The sequence below is a fragment of the Armigeres subalbatus genome, chromosome 1 (genome assembly GCF_024139115.2).
Source record: "Armigeres subalbatus isolate Guangzhou_Male chromosome 1, GZ_Asu_2, whole genome shotgun sequence".
NCBI classification, from domain to species: Eukaryota; Metazoa; Arthropoda; class Insecta; order Diptera; family Culicidae; genus Armigeres; species Armigeres subalbatus.
Window position 1 is genome coordinate 179,941,652 of NC_085139.1, and position 15,690 is coordinate 179,957,341.

The following is a 15,690-nucleotide window of genomic DNA, read 5'->3' on the forward strand; positions in this document are numbered from 1 at the left end:
TTACTGCAACTCATATGTGACCAGATTTAGTTACAATCAAGTTACTGCAACCATATTTGTCTGACTTGTGCTGCTCGGGAATGTTTGTCACCACACTGTCTTAGAGGCACAACCACTTGAGGTAGATTTGAAATTGAATTCTGACGAGTTCCACCTCAACAACATTCTAACAACTAGCTACCAAAAACAATCATAACACGAGTTTAGTACTATTCCAATCAATTCCACCACGTAGTATTGTCTTACAAATACGTATTTCGTCTCTGTAAGGCCATCCTCAGTGTCTCTTATTTTACTCGACTCGACTCAAGTTAATTGATTTTTTTTATTGCGATTAGTCATCGGCGTGGCAAAATTATGATCGGCGGCGCGCCGACCCAAAATCGCCGGCGGCGGCGGCGTGAGTAAAACCACCGGCGGCGGCGGCGCGGCGCGGCGGCGCACAGGTCTAGTTGCAATATCCTGCTGTCGTCATCGTCGTTCTCATTGGACGAAATGGTCATAATATAAAATTAATCAGAAATTGCATCACTCCAACCGCTGCTGCTGGCTGGCTGCTTGCTGCCAAACCACTCGTGAGCGTTGTGTGTAGCCATGCAGAGGGACATGAGTGAGCAATATCCAGTGCAGCAAAGCAGTCAGCATCTTGGATGGCTGCCACACATTTCTTGGCCACTCATCCGTTGCGAAAGCGATGCGTAATTCTGATATTATCAGTGGGACAAGTAAAGCAATTTGCGGTTTACCACTTGCCTGTGGGTCACATCCATTCCGTCGTCGTCCGTCACCCGGAGAACGATCTTTGGATCGGGGACTCAGACTCCAAAGCTTTTCGCAAGCATATGGGATGGTACCCAGTGAACAAACACATTCGTGCCGCTTAGGGTGCGATTGAATCGTAAACATGAATTGAGTTGATGTAAAATTAATCATTGGATTCATTTTTGGTATTCCAAGATCCGAAAAATAAGCCGCACCCTAGTGCGGCTGCCACACATGGAAGACACTAAACCCCAAAAAGGGTTCATATCCTGTCATCGGGCAGGAATCAATCATTTTTTTCTCCACCGGAGCACACCGCTGCTATTGCTGCCGCTTGTTGTTGTAACGGGAGGGCTCCTGCTGCTGATGCCGTTGTTGGATGTTGCCTGCCATACTCGATAAAGGTCTAATGATTGATGGTTGGCATTTCTGCCGCAGACAGACAGGATGCTTCGCAATGGCGGCGGCGGCGGCGACCCCGTTGGCTGCCCCTTTATCGATAGCAAGTTTGATGAATGGCATCGGCATGCATTTTTCAGCACCCCGGTTCTCAATTGAGCTCAATGGAAATTGATAGGTTCAGGTTGCATGTTCGGGTTGCGTTGGTTGTTGTTTTTTTTTTTTCGTTCCTTCTCCGAGAATCGATAATGAACGACATTATTTTTGTTACGAGTCGTTTCCATCAGCGAGAGAACATCGGTCACCACCCGCTCCATCACACCATGTAATCGTCGCCGCGTCACGCCGCGTGGCGGATTGATTTAAAACGTTCCGATCATTAAACTAATCAGTCGGAATGCATTCCGTATGCGCTCCCCGTGGTTTGTGGTATCATCAAACAGAGTTTACCGCCCGTCGTTTATTATCAGAGTACATATTTCTGATGGTTGGAAAACAATCAAATTTCTATTGCTTTTCTCTTGATAATGCGATGCTAGTGTAATTGATTCGAATAAATGAAGAGTTTGTTAGAAGTTATTTCAAATATGCATTAGTCTGATTTGTTTGTAATTACAATAATGTTAACAGTTGTTCCAGAGAAGGGCCGGATTTATGGGGAGGCGGGGGGGCGTGGCCCCCGGCCCCACAAATCTTATGTACCAAAACCAAACTGTTTTATACATTTTGGGGCCCCCACAAGCTGTCGGCCCCGGGGCCCCCTTCCGGCTAAATCCGGCCCTGTTACAGAGCAATCTAAATGTACCCATGGTGAGCCTCGTTGCTTAGGGATCGATACAACTACAATCCCGCTTGACAGTCATAATTTCAAAGTCGATGTAGAATTCTGTTACTACATCAGTTTTCATCTGGCCGTGTACAGTACATTCTATCTTCTTTATGTTAATCTAATATTGTATTTCTGACTGTTGTCATAAGCAATATGACAACACGTTTCAGATTCAAACTCAGTAAGTTGTATTCGTGAACTATCAATAATCCGATTAGAACACACTTGACTCATAAACTTCTTCGAAATCTAAAAAACAGAACTGTTCGGTAATTACATCACAAATTACTTGTGGTTTTGCTAAAAGACAATCGGCCAAACGGCAGTTCAGTCCAAATGGCATTTTCGGCAAAATGTTCGGTTCGACTGAACGACACTTTTGGCCATATATTCATTTCGACCAAATGACATTTTCGGCCCAACATCAGACCTAATATCAGTTCGGCCAAATGGACTTCGGCTGAACAACGGGAAGGGACCCTGAAAGTTGTTTGGTCAAATATGTCATTTAGCCGGACAAACGCTTAGACTGAAACCCATCTGAGAGAAATTATCATTTGGCCGAACTGATTGTTTGGTCGAAAAAGCCGTTTGACTTGTCACAATTTTGGACCAGCCAAAAAAAAATTCCGACTGTACTTTCGTATTTTCGGCCAAATTTTCCTTGGAAAATCCGAATAAATTTCTGTGAAAATTTGAAAGAATGCCTAATGGAAATTCCGAACAACTTCCCCTGGATATTATGAAGAATTTCCCGTAGAAATTCGAAACAATTTCTTGTTAAAATCTTGAAGAATTTTCCATGGAAATTCCGAAAAATCTCCCTTGGAATTTCTAAAAGTAATTCCAAAGAATTGGTGGTGTGTGGTTGAAGAAAACGCGTCAGAAGGTTAAAGCGAGTAAGGCCCTCCGTTCCTTCAACAAGCTTGTCATCCAAAGTGACATCATTTCTGTCGACGCTTTCGATATTGATGCTATCCTCAAGGAGCAGCCAACGCACTCGAGGATTATTTCTTATTTTCAGTATCGGCTATCCATCAAAGATCCAGAGGTCATTCCTAGCCATATCGTCAACGCTTGAAGACTTTCGATCCTATGCGCAAGCACTTTCCCCTCTCTGCCAAAATTCTGTTCCTCGATTTGGTCAACCAAGCTCGATCTGGGCACACCTTTCCCGATAAATAGCGGCTCAAACTCGTCAACCCGATTCCCAAAAATAACGTTTCCTCCCGAGATGCTCCCAAACTGCGTTCGATTTCGCTGACCTCTTGCGTGTTCATTATCGTCAAAAGGCTGATCAACCTTCGACTATGAGAAGAAAAACGACTATTAAGAACTTGAAGCTGATGGAAGATTAGGGTTTCGACAATACGCCTTCCGCTCCAAATACGGAGCCAGTTTAGCAGATGTTCTTTAGGGCTTCTTCGAGCAGAGAAAACACGCTGACGTCGTCTCCTTTGATACCGTTTTGACTCAAATTCCGAACATGGCTCATATTCCGAACACTCGCTATTAAATGGCCATTTTGGCTTTATTCGTGTAATTCTCTCCATAGGATCTTGAATTCATTTGTAATCTTGATAATCAGAACTGAAAACCGATAGAATTTTTAGTTTTAGGGTGCCAAAACGCCAATGTTCGGAATATGAGTCATGTTCGGGATTTGAGCCAAAAAGGTATCTCGAAGGCGTTCAATCGCACCTGGACGCAACTTTACCGTCGTCATGAACGGAGTTTTTCGTTTCCTGTCGTCCAACATCTAAATTTTCAATTATGCCGATGATATGCGCAGTACGCACAGTCCTCCGTTTGACCACCTAGGTAGGATTCTCTATGATCTCCAGCACGAACGCGCTCGTGGGCACGTGGAAGGCACATTTAGAAATTTAGAATGAATTCCCGGAGGAATTGAGAATGAATTCCCGGAGGAATTGAGAATGAATTCCCGGAGGAATTCAGAATTAATTCCCGGAGGAATTCAGAATTAATTTCCGGAGGAATTCAGAATGAATTCCCGGAGAATTAAGAATAAATTCCCGGAGGAATTAAGAATGAATTCCCCGTTGGAATTCAGAATGAATTCCTGGGGGAATTCAGAATGAATTCCTGGGGGAATTCAGAATGAATTCCTGGGGGAATTCAGAATGAATTCCTGGAGGAATTCAGAATGAATTCCTGGAGGAATGCAGAATGAATTCCTGGAGGAATTCAGAATGAATTCCTGGAGGAATTCAGAATGAATTCCTGGAGGAATTCAGAATGAATTCCTGGGGGAATTCAGAATGAATTCCTGGAGGAATTCAGAATGAATTCCTGGGGGAATTCAGAATGAATTCCTGGAGGAATTCAGAATGAATTCCTGGAGGAATTCAGGATGAATTCCTGGAGGAATTCAGAATAAATTCCCGGAGGAATTCTTTCAGAATTCCCGGAGGAATTCTTTCAGAATTCCCGGAGGAATGCAGAATGCATTCCCGGAGGAATTCAGAATGAATTTCCGGAGGAATTCAGAATGAATTCCCGGAGAAATTCAGAATGAATTCCCGGAGAAATTCAGAATGAATTCCCGGAGGAATTCAGAATGAATTTGCGGAGGAAATCAGAATGAATTTCCGGTGGAAATCAGAATGAATTCCCGGAGGAAATAAGAATGAATTCCCGGAGGAAACAAGAATGAATTCCCGGAGGAAATTAGAATTAATTCCCGGAGGATATCAGAATGAATTTCCGGAGGAAATCAGAATGAATTTCCGGAGGAATTCAGAATGAATTTCCGCAAGAATTCAGAATAAATTCCAGGAAGAACTCAGAATGAATTCCCTGAAAAATTCAGAATGAACTCCCGGAGGAATTCGGAATGAATTCCCGGAGGACTTCAGAATGAATTCCAGGAGGAATTTAGAATAAATTCCCGGAAGAATTTAGAATGATTTCCTGGAGGAATTCAGAATTAACTCCCGGAAGAGTTCAGCATAAATTCCCAGAAGAATTCAGAATGAATTCCCGGAGGAATTCAGAATGAATTCCCGGATGAATTTAGAATGAATACTTGGATTAATTCAGAACGAGCTCCCGGAGGAACTCAGAATAAATTCCTGGAGAAATTCAGAATGAATACCTGGGGGAATGGTTCTCGACAACGATCCGACGGGCACAAGAAGGTGAGGTGTGCAGCGGGCAAGGTGGATCGATCAGGTGGAAGATGACTTGCGGACCCTCCGTAGACTGCGTGATTGGCGACGTGTAGCCATGGACCGAGCCGAACAGAGAAGACTCTTATATACCGCACAGGCCACTTCGGCCTTAGTCTGAATAAATGAAATGAACCTGGGGGAATTCAGAATGAAATCCTGGGGGATGGAATAACTCACGTAGGTTACAACTTTTATGAGTGACAAATGTGAGAGAAAAAATCATTCGGCAGCGATATTTTGAATTTGGAGCAACTTCAAAAGGAAATTAAAAAAGGATATGCTTCAGGATGGATTGCTGGAAGAGCTTCAGGAGACATTCCTGAAGGGTTTCGAGGAGAAATTTTTGATCGAATCAAAGAAGGAATCACTGGAGAAGTTCCAGGATGATAGTCCAAAGGAACTCTTAAAAATATTTGGGTGGAGTTATCGTAGGACCTCCAGGAGAAATTCCTGGTGAAATTCGAGAAAGAATTCTTGGAAGAATTTAATGACACATTTGTTGAAGAAGTTCAGAGTGGAATTGTGCAGGAATTCCTATGGGCTCCTCAGGTGGAATTTCTGGCTGAACTTTGGGAGATGTTCGTGGAGGAACTGCAGACATAATTCATGTAGAACTCTCTAAGATCTCTTTATATAGCTTCTTCAGGGAATCCAGGAGGAATTTCTGGTTGAACTCTAGGAAGAATTCATATAAGAACTGCAGGAGTAATTTCTGTGGGATTCTCCTGAATGGAATCCTGGAGGATCTCCACGATGGGTTTCTGGAAGAACTCTAGAAGGTATTCAACGAAAATTCCTGAATAACCAAATTCCTAAATTCCTAGACTCATAAATTCCTAAATTCTCAAATTCCTAAATTCCTAAATTCATAAATTCTTGAATGCTTAATTTAATAAATTACTAAATGCCCAAATTTTTTAAATTTCTAATATCTTTAATTCCGATGTTTCTAGATTCCTGAATTCCTAAATTATTAAATCTCCAAGTTCCTTAGTTCCTAAATTCGTCGCCACCCACAACAAGGACGTTAGGCAAAAAAAATCACGCCTCGATTGTGAGCTATTCAATAGATGGTATCTATGCCTCCCATTCCCATTCTGTCGCTTCATACTTGTTTGTACCCTAGCGAACGATTTTCAATCTGTTGATTTTCAAAAAATTACTTTTGTTTATCGATTATCCCTCATGCTAAACAAATCAATATAAATCTAATCTAATCCCTAAATAAATCCTGAATTTTAAATTCCTAAATTCCAAAATTTGACATATCGTCATTACTTTACCAATTCAGTTTGCAGTTTTCAGCCTGGCCAGCGCACATGCGCCGCGATCTAACTTCGTTTCCCTAACCATAATCTTATCAATTGCACAAATCATTCTTCACAAAAATTCTAATCCCGTTTTTCGGTATAAAAAAACTAATTATTTTTCTTGCTCATTTTTCAGAAACTGGATTTTAAGAAACTCAGATAAAACTAACTATTGATGAAACATAATGTTACTTTTTAATTGACATAAAATTTTCGATGGTTTCAATTCGAACGGCTTTCATACAAGCAGTGCGCTACGACTAGCAAGCAACATATTGCGACTTGGTAAGTGTTGCAAAAAACGTGGAACAAAATATTCCGGCTGGTTCTCAGCGGCCAATGTACGGATTTACAATCCGTTATCGCTAACGAAAATTCCTACAGATTGTAACTGGAAGGAATCATGACAATTGGACTAAAAACACCTGAGATATATCGGGGCAAAGTTGCCGCTCCAAGCTTTTTGCAGGGGTTGGTACTTGCAGTGTTAATGCGAAAATGTGTCGATCAGAGGTTGCTGCCTTTGTAAAAAAGCACAATACCCCCACTATTTTGGCCGGATTTGGCGTTGGCGCACTATGCTAAAACAACCCTAAATTGGCTCACGGAAAAAGGAATAGATTTCGTTGAGAAAAACATCAATCCACTAAATTGTCCTCAGCTTCAGCCCATCGAACGTTCCTGGGCAATTGCGAAAAGGGTCTTCTAAAAGACTGGTACAGCAGCTAGGAATATGCAGGAGTTCAAAAAAATGTGGACCCAAGCGTCCAAAAAATGTGAACTTAATGAAAGGTGTTCGATCTAAAATTCGAAAATTCGTGAATGAATAATATTATTTGTATTCAGGCTTCAAAGTGTTCAAGATATATCTCGTACAATAAAGAAATCATCGTTTGTTTGAATAAAATATCATTTTTATATAATTTGAAAAAAAAAAATGGGTAATTTATTTTCGTTACAGTCCTTATAGCATCCTCCCTAACAAGCTCCAGAACACGACGTACCTACGCCTGGATTCCAGGGCAATGCATAGTTGCTAGGAACACCTGACCAGGGTTGTAAATTTTCGGCAGCACTGGATGAAGGTGATGTTCATGTTTTTATTTTCTTCCTGCTTTGAAATCAACCTCACATTCCCAGAGAGGCAGAAAAGTAAACAACAGAACTCACATCACCCACTGCGCCGCGAAGATGAAATTAACCACAGCAAAATGTATACATTCACCCAGCAAATTGAAAAAATTCACCACGCGTTTAAATGGGCCACTCACAGTCATACGGTAAGGCGCGAACTGAGCAGCCTGTCAGAGCGACTTGTGAGTGGCTGAATGCGAAATTGAACTGTCGGTGTTGGAAATGATTTTTCGGCTGCACCCAGTCGCACTCACCACGGCAGCGATGAAGGCGACTGCAGATTATACTGAGATCCATGTTTTTCACTGCATTGACTGTGAAATATTTCTACCCTGCACCTGACCACCTTGCTGGTGCTGGTCATCAAGGGCAGCAATTCGCGACGACAGTCCTTCGGGTTAACAGAAAGTTCATCTGGGAACGTTGGGACCGCAGTAGGAGGACGCAATGGGCGACGCTAGCAGCAACAGGCGCGATTGAGTTAGAAGAAACGGGAAAATCTCCGAAACATGAATCACCAAAATCAGGAAGTGGAAGAGTTCTGGTGAGGGTAGGCAACGACTGGAATAGCAAGATGGGAGACTCCCGGTCCACATCTAAACTCAGGGCCAGAACGACTTGCAAGAACGTAGATCAGACTCCCAAAATGCTTTCTACGTAGCGTCCTGGGGTGGGTATATTTGAAGTAATAACAGTTCGGAAGAAATCTCTAAATGTGATTTCTGCATCGTTGTATGCTGAATTTGGGGGAATTCATTAGGCGACGAATAACTCGAGTAATGAGGATACTTATATAAGATAGGGGAGAACGGTCCAAAATGCACCCCTTAAGCTTTTTCGATGTTTTCGCCCTTATAAACAAAAATACCCAACCATTTCAACGTATAGGTAAAAAATATACAAACCCAGCTACATTTCACAATGATCTCCTATTCAAAACAATAAAGTTTTTATGACTTTCTAACGCATTTAAAAAATGTTTTAAAAATGGGCCTGGGGCAAAACGCCCAAATGGCGGTATAAAATGACTCAATTGTATGTAAAATGATGGTGAACGCATGGTTGTTTGTTTTTTCTTATTAGATTGAACTACAATCTTACGGATGTGGTTGAAGAATAGCAAATCGGTAAATTTGAGTGAATATGAAGGGATTTTGCTAGATTTTTCCAATGGAGCTCAATGATGGGTAACTAATTATGAATTGTAATGGTAATATTCATTCATAAATGTACTACAACAGATTGTATGAGTGATTTTATGAGGGAGGCCATTTTGCCCCAGGGGTGCATTTTGGACCGTTCTCCCCTACCTATACAAGCATTGTGTAAGCCCCCTTACCAAGTATGTACCAAAGAAAAAGGCGAGAGTGAATTCGAGCGATAGGAGGCCTCCATTAGCCTTCCACGTAGCGTTTGGATTAAGATGTTGTAACGAACTGGTTGTGTATAAGGCGTCTTATTGAGTGTTAACCGGAATAGTATCTAAGTTTTTCAATCCTAAAGGGGCAGGCGATTCAGTGGGAGCCGGTAAACCGAGACGAGTAGCAGGGTTCCCAAACGGGTTTTACTAGATAAAACTGCAATCGCAGGTGGAAGCCAGAAGGTGTTTGTTGACTGATCCTTGAACATTTTGAACAAAATGTTTTTGAGAAGTACGAAGTGAAAAGTTTGACATGAGAAATGAGAAGTAAGAAGTGAATAGTTAATAGTGAGGCGTGCGAAGTAAGAAGTGATAAGTGAGAAGTGTGCAGTGAAAAGAGAGAAGCGAGTAGTTAGAGTGAGAAGTGAAAAAAGAAAAGTGAAAATTGAAAAGTGGAAAGTGAGAAATTAAAAGTCAAAAGTGAAAAAAGAGAAGTTAAATGTAAAAAGTTAGAAGTGGAAAGTGAGAATTGAGAAATGAGAAATGTGTAGTGAGAAGTGAGAAGGGAAAATTTTATAGTGAGATGGAAAAGAATGATATGTGTGATAGTGAGAAGAAAGAAAAAGGAAGCGAAGAAAAAAGGAAGAGAAAAGAAAGAAGAAAGAAGGAAGAAAAAATAAAAACCCAGATTAATCCACCTAGCGGTGATGATGCCTTTCACGTTTATTATAAAATGTATCGAGAATTGTTTATTAGAGAGGCCAATTAGTGGCTTTTGCGCTGAAAATGTATATACGGTATATTGTGCCGGGCACAAGTTTGTGATTGTAATATAGACTTCCAGAAAAGTTGGAATAATTCTTCTTCGTCATCAATTCATTCCAGGGGCAGTCAAAATTTGAACATGTTAAAAATTGGGTCATCACTATATCTGCCAGATATTTATTTATGGAATGATGCTATATCAACTGTATTGCAAATGCGTTAATGCTGAATGCGTTTATTTTATATAGATGAGAAGCCAAAAATACTAAAAATATTAAATAACATCTTCTTCTTTTATTCTTCTTCTTGCTCTTCTTCTTCTTGTTCATCATCTTATTGTAGTTGATTATTATTTCAAGTTGCAAAGCTCGTAATCAGAACAGACTGTAAGCTTCATTATTACTTTCATCACATTTTAGAAAACCAAGAATGTTTAAACATATGGATAAAGAATTGTAACAAACTATATATTATTCAAATTTTCATTTGGGTCTTCTTCACCGCCATTGAATAATAGTAGAAAATTATATCACTTGATAACTTTCCCTTAAAACTACAGATGCGTATTATTGATGAATTTCTTTGTTGATAATTCGAACTACGGACAAAATGCTAAATTATATGACATAAGCCAGCCACTTTTAGAGATGTCGTAAAATCTCGATTAATAGATTAGTAGCTAATCGATTACTCTCGATTCTTGTCGATTTTAGAACCGATTAATCGTTGGGTAGAAATCGATTATCACAACGATGAATCGATTAATCGAAGTAATCGAGTCATTTGCGACATCTCTAACCACTCTAATAAAGAAAAAAAAACCTTGCATTTGGATGGCCCTTAATTTGGACTGAAGGGTGGCTTTATTCTTACCCCCTCTCTTTGGCAGGAGCTCCCTTAGCCTTGATATCTACTAAGCAAAGTGTAGAGCTGATAATCTATTAAAATTTACACCAATAAAGCAAAAAAAAATCCGAGTCGATCGGCGAACTACTTTGAACAGAGTAGCAAAAAATGGCTTCGGACCTAGTAGCAACTTATTGTTCACTCAAATAATGCCCTTTCGCTTACTTGATGCGATTGAACGAACTTTCGAGGCGCTGTGCGCTGTGCTTTGGAGAACGCTTAATACTATCGACAGACATATGATTTCTGTACAGTGATACACGTACCATGTTGTACGCGTACAGCAGCAGGATGACACACATATTTTTTTACCATTCGCTGCGTTACTATAGTATTATTTGCGTTACATATAGATTTCTCTTACAAAATAATAAAAATTTTTACATGACCTGTAAATATATTATTAAAATGTAAATAGGGGGAATGACGGCTTTGACAGGTTTTGTTCTATTATTGGCAGGGTTTTTTTTATGGGCCTAAACATTCTTTGCATATCAAAGAATATTGTGGCCAAATTTCATAAAATTTGGTCGACAAAAACCACCCTGACAATAATAGAACAAAATCTGCCAAAGCCGTCTTTCCCCCTACATACTTTATTAAAATCCGGCCTTTTGCTGATTATTTTAAACATTTTTATTGTTGTTCAAAACACACTTGGTGAATTTTCGATTGATGTAAAGAAACACTACTATCTGTAAAATTGCTAAAAAGTAAATTTGTCGTTATCAAAATTATTATGTTACAATATGTACAGCTTTTTTGATTATTGGGATCCCTATTTACGCCCAAACAAAATCCCTATTAAAACTGTTCCCCCTCCAATCGTGGAAACTCTTCGATATGCAAAATTTTCTGGCATTGTCCGTTGTCTTACAAAATATGTAAGTATTTATTATTATATTCTTTATTATCGTGATTTAAAAAATGTAAGTGTTCAGTCTGAACAATCATTGTGATTTTTTTCATTCTTCGGATTTTGAAGGCGTTTTCCTAACTTTGTAGATTTTTGCTAATTTAAGGATACTCCAAAAGAATTCCTCACATTTTCTGATATCCCATTTTCTTAGATTCTAGAGCTTCGATTGGATCATTGTCATGATCTTAACTTTACAAAATATCTTCAGACACGTTTAACTCTGTGAATCATACAAATTCTTAATATTCCCACATTATTTAAACCCTCCTGGGCATCAAATACTTAAGATTCCTTAGATTCCTGCGTTATTCAGAGTTTGACAAATTATTTCAATTTTTGTTGATTTTTCAGTACATATCGGAAATGGCCTAGATTCTCAAAATTATTTAAACCTTCATTCTCCATTAAGTTCAGTAGACCCTCTAGAGTGTCCACGATTTCTTTTTTCTCCTGGTTTTTCGGATGTTGACCTTTTTTTAATCCAATTTCTTACGAATTCCATAGCTCATCCAGAATTTACAGATTTATCATGTGGTAATGCGGGACATTCTCCGGGCAATTCGAATCAAGCAGGTAGAATCCTGAATCAGTGAATCCAGGACTGTAATATTAAAATTAGTAAAAGGATTGATGGAGATATCCGTGCTGTTAAGTATTACTTATTGTAGGCGATGAAATATTCATTTAATTGTTGGGAAATAATTAGTTCAAATATAAATAGAAAATATGTTGACGTTTCCTTTTTATAAGAAATATTTACAAGAAACTAAGAAAAAAGATCAGCGTTCCAGACTTGTCTGAAACTCAGAATTCAAAAAAGCTGATAATAGCAAAAGAAAATTATTTAAGGTCATCAAGTATAACCAGGACAAACAGTTACAATATTTTTATAAATATATGCCTACTGAACAAATCATTTAGTAAATTCAGTGATATGATGTGGCATATAAATTTGTAAAATAAGTAGTTTGATCTAAAATGGAATATACAAATATATCGCCGACGAACACGTTCATTGGTCGTTTTCATATTCCAACTAGAAAAAACTCATTTTTCTTATTATGTTTTAACGTCAGTGATGGGTAGTGATCGCAACCAGATGGCGCCATTGTATGGGTTACTAGCATTGCTTGCATTCAAATTTGCTTTGCGCTGTACCTGTAACGTTGTATACAACGGGCGCAGAGCAGGGTACGTATCAGCGTAGAATCATCATTGCTTGAGTAATACCAACGTGATTCTGGGTGACAGATATATGATTTTATGCTGTACAGTGATTTTCGCATCATATATCTGTCACAAGTATAAGTCTATGGACCTTCTGCAGAAAGATCGCTTTTGAAGTGATTCTTTCACCTATACTTAGTGTACGAGAAAGACAATACATGTAAAACTGTTCTTTGATATTTTGTTTAAAACGTCCAATAAAATAAAATTTGAAATAAGTATCTCCGACTCTTAATCAAATCACAATAAAGTCAAAGATATTATAACGCACGTCTCTAATATCCAGCCAATAAGATATAATCTGGTTTTGCCTTCCTAGAGAAGTAAATTGACATTAAAGATCTTGGGAGATTGCCCATCTAGGTAAATAAACAACGCTATGCAAATTCCCACATCCATTCCGATATAATTAGAATAATTTTCCTGCAATAAAACCACCATTCATGCGTTCAATACTACGCCTCAAAGCAATTCCAATTTCACCGTTTATGCTAATCACGCATTTTCTGCTTCTTTTATAGGTAATCAAATCGGCCCCAACAGAAATCAAAACACAACAAAACTGTACCCCCACCAGGTAAGCCACCCACGACTATGTTGGGTCGTTTCGAATGTCTTCCAAACAGCAATGCCTACTCGGTCGAAGCGTGTTCCTCAGCTCATCGGTTAGCCGCCGACGGCGGTAACGATTCATTAAAAAATCACACATTTGCTCATCGACCGCCCGGTGCTACCAAGTCCTACCGAGCCGAGTCGCGCTGCGATGACGTGAGTCTGCTATTACCATCCTCACAGTGACCGGTAACTTGGCAAACTATTTTCATATGTAAACAAATTTATTGTGATTGGGAAAGTTTTTTGATCACCGTACATGACTCAATCATTATTGATTTATTGGCATTTATCGGTGAGTACAACATCTAAAGCTCAAAGTAAGAGGGAGCGCAACAATGAAGAACAGTATGGATAGGTGTCACAAGCGAGCGACGAGTATGAAGCGAACAGAAATTGAAATTTTAGTAGAGGGCCAGTTGTGAGAACAGCATTGTTGAAATCGCTGTTATTCTGCCTAACGTCCACCCAGGAACGGCTTGGGTAGTAGCATGGTGACTACCCAAGCCGTTCCTGGGTGGACGTTAGGCAGAATAACAGCGATTTCAACAATGCTGTTCTCACAACTGGCCCTCTACTAAAATTTCAATTTCTGTTCGCTTCATACTCGTCGCTCGCTTGTGACACCTATCCATACTGTTCTTCATTGTTGCGCTCCCTCTTACTTTGAGCTTTAGATGTTGTACTCACCGATAAATGCCAATAAATCAATAATGATTAAATTTATTGTGAGCTTTGACAATTTATGTCTAATTCGTCATAATAATTTCAAGAAGGAAGTGAATTACTTATTTAACTTATTTTTAAGTGAATTTTACAGAATTCTCAACAGGATTTTTTTATTGTTTGTTAAATATTTTGAAGATTTTTTGTGATGTTTAGCATTGTTCATTTGACAAAAATACGTTAAATTATATACCGAACGTTTTGCTATACACAAGTCTGTGTATTTTCACTCTGGAATAAACCCATGAGTCAATTGGACACTTTCAAGAGAGTTTAGTGTCTCGAAATCATCCTCTTGAAACCTGAAGCCCGCCACTGTGATCACCATCAACCGATCCAGCTTGTTCTCACCAATTAAGAGCGATAAAACACAGAAAGTTACGACGGTCGCTCCATCGAGGTGACACTAAGGAGTAGGTAGATGGGTCCAAAGCTTTTCACGCCGTCACTTCTTTCGGCTTTGTGCGGTCGTGATTCGCCTAACCTCTCCAGTTAGGATGATGTACGGCTTAGCCTATCGAATATGAACCTCATCGGGCACGGTCCCAACATAACCACCACTGACTGCCGATTTAAGCTTGAATTTCAGTATTCACACACTGCCGATCCGATCCGAGAGGCTTCCAGCTCTAATTTATGTAAAATTAATTCCGTCTACTACATGGGATCGAATCTCCGCCGCACTCCACCCCGGGAATGCTAATGGGAGGAAAGACAAAACCGGAGGAAGTCGGAGTAGCCGCTTACAATGTGTTGCTAATTGCTTGACTGGCCAAGAGTCATTTGGGCTGACAGCGATTGCTGTTTATATCGAGAACTCTCATTTGGGGCGGAGTCGCCACTTGGCTCGGCTCGGGCTGGCGTGCCGCATAGGAGATTTAATCAGAGCTTGGTGGAGCCCACAGACTCGTTAACGTGTGATTTGTGTGATGCCTTGTTGTGGTTCATCAGCTCTGGTGGCGATGAACAGCGGCATCAACGCTATCGACTCACAATTGATTTCTAGGATAGATAGATGTGAAATAGAGTTTCTCCATTTTTCAGTCCTAGTGTAAATTAATTATGTACACTGAATCCTATCCCAAGTAACATGTTAAATTTTATAACGCTCTTGAAGACCATAATTTACACTTCAAGAGCGTGATAAAACCAGTATAAAACCAAAATGTTACTAGGGATGTCTTCAATTTTCTTGTTTTTTTCTTAATTAACTGGATATTAAAGTGAAAATTCTTGGAAATGTATTGTTTTGGAAGCAATTCACTAAACAAACTTATTATTCGAGTAATTTAAGTAAAAAGCCACAGCATTGTTGATTTCAAATAACACTGTTTGCATCAACCAGCGTTAGTTATAAGGCAATGCAATGTTTCTTAAAGTGAAAATGGCAATGTTTCTTAAAGTGGAAATAATTCGTACTTTTGGGTTTGTTTTTTTCCTGAATTTCGATTGAATTTAGGTAAAAGTGTTTCTTTTCTTTGAAATCATCTCCATGCTGATGATGACTTAGTTCTTTTCCATTAAAGTCTCCTTTATAGATTGTTTAT

At 39.4% G+C, this 15,690-nt stretch overlaps 1 protein-coding gene and 1 long non-coding RNA gene across 3 annotated transcripts in view; both read left to right on the forward strand.

The window, feature by feature from the left end:
* LOC134208786 (uncharacterized) overlaps positions 1 to 13,540 on the forward strand; it is a 60,273-nt gene extending 46,733 nt beyond the window's left edge. The window contains exon 3 of the long non-coding RNA XR_009978697.1: positions 13,327 to 13,540. This is a non-coding gene — a long non-coding RNA (uncharacterized LOC134208786). The remainder of the gene's footprint in view (positions 1 to 13,326) is intronic.
* The window catches only part of LOC134205565 (probable serine/threonine-protein kinase DDB_G0282963), a 599,905-nt gene that overhangs the window by 429,665 nt on the left and 154,550 nt on the right, over positions 1 to 15,690 (forward strand). The gene's annotated exons all lie outside the window — the stretch shown is intronic.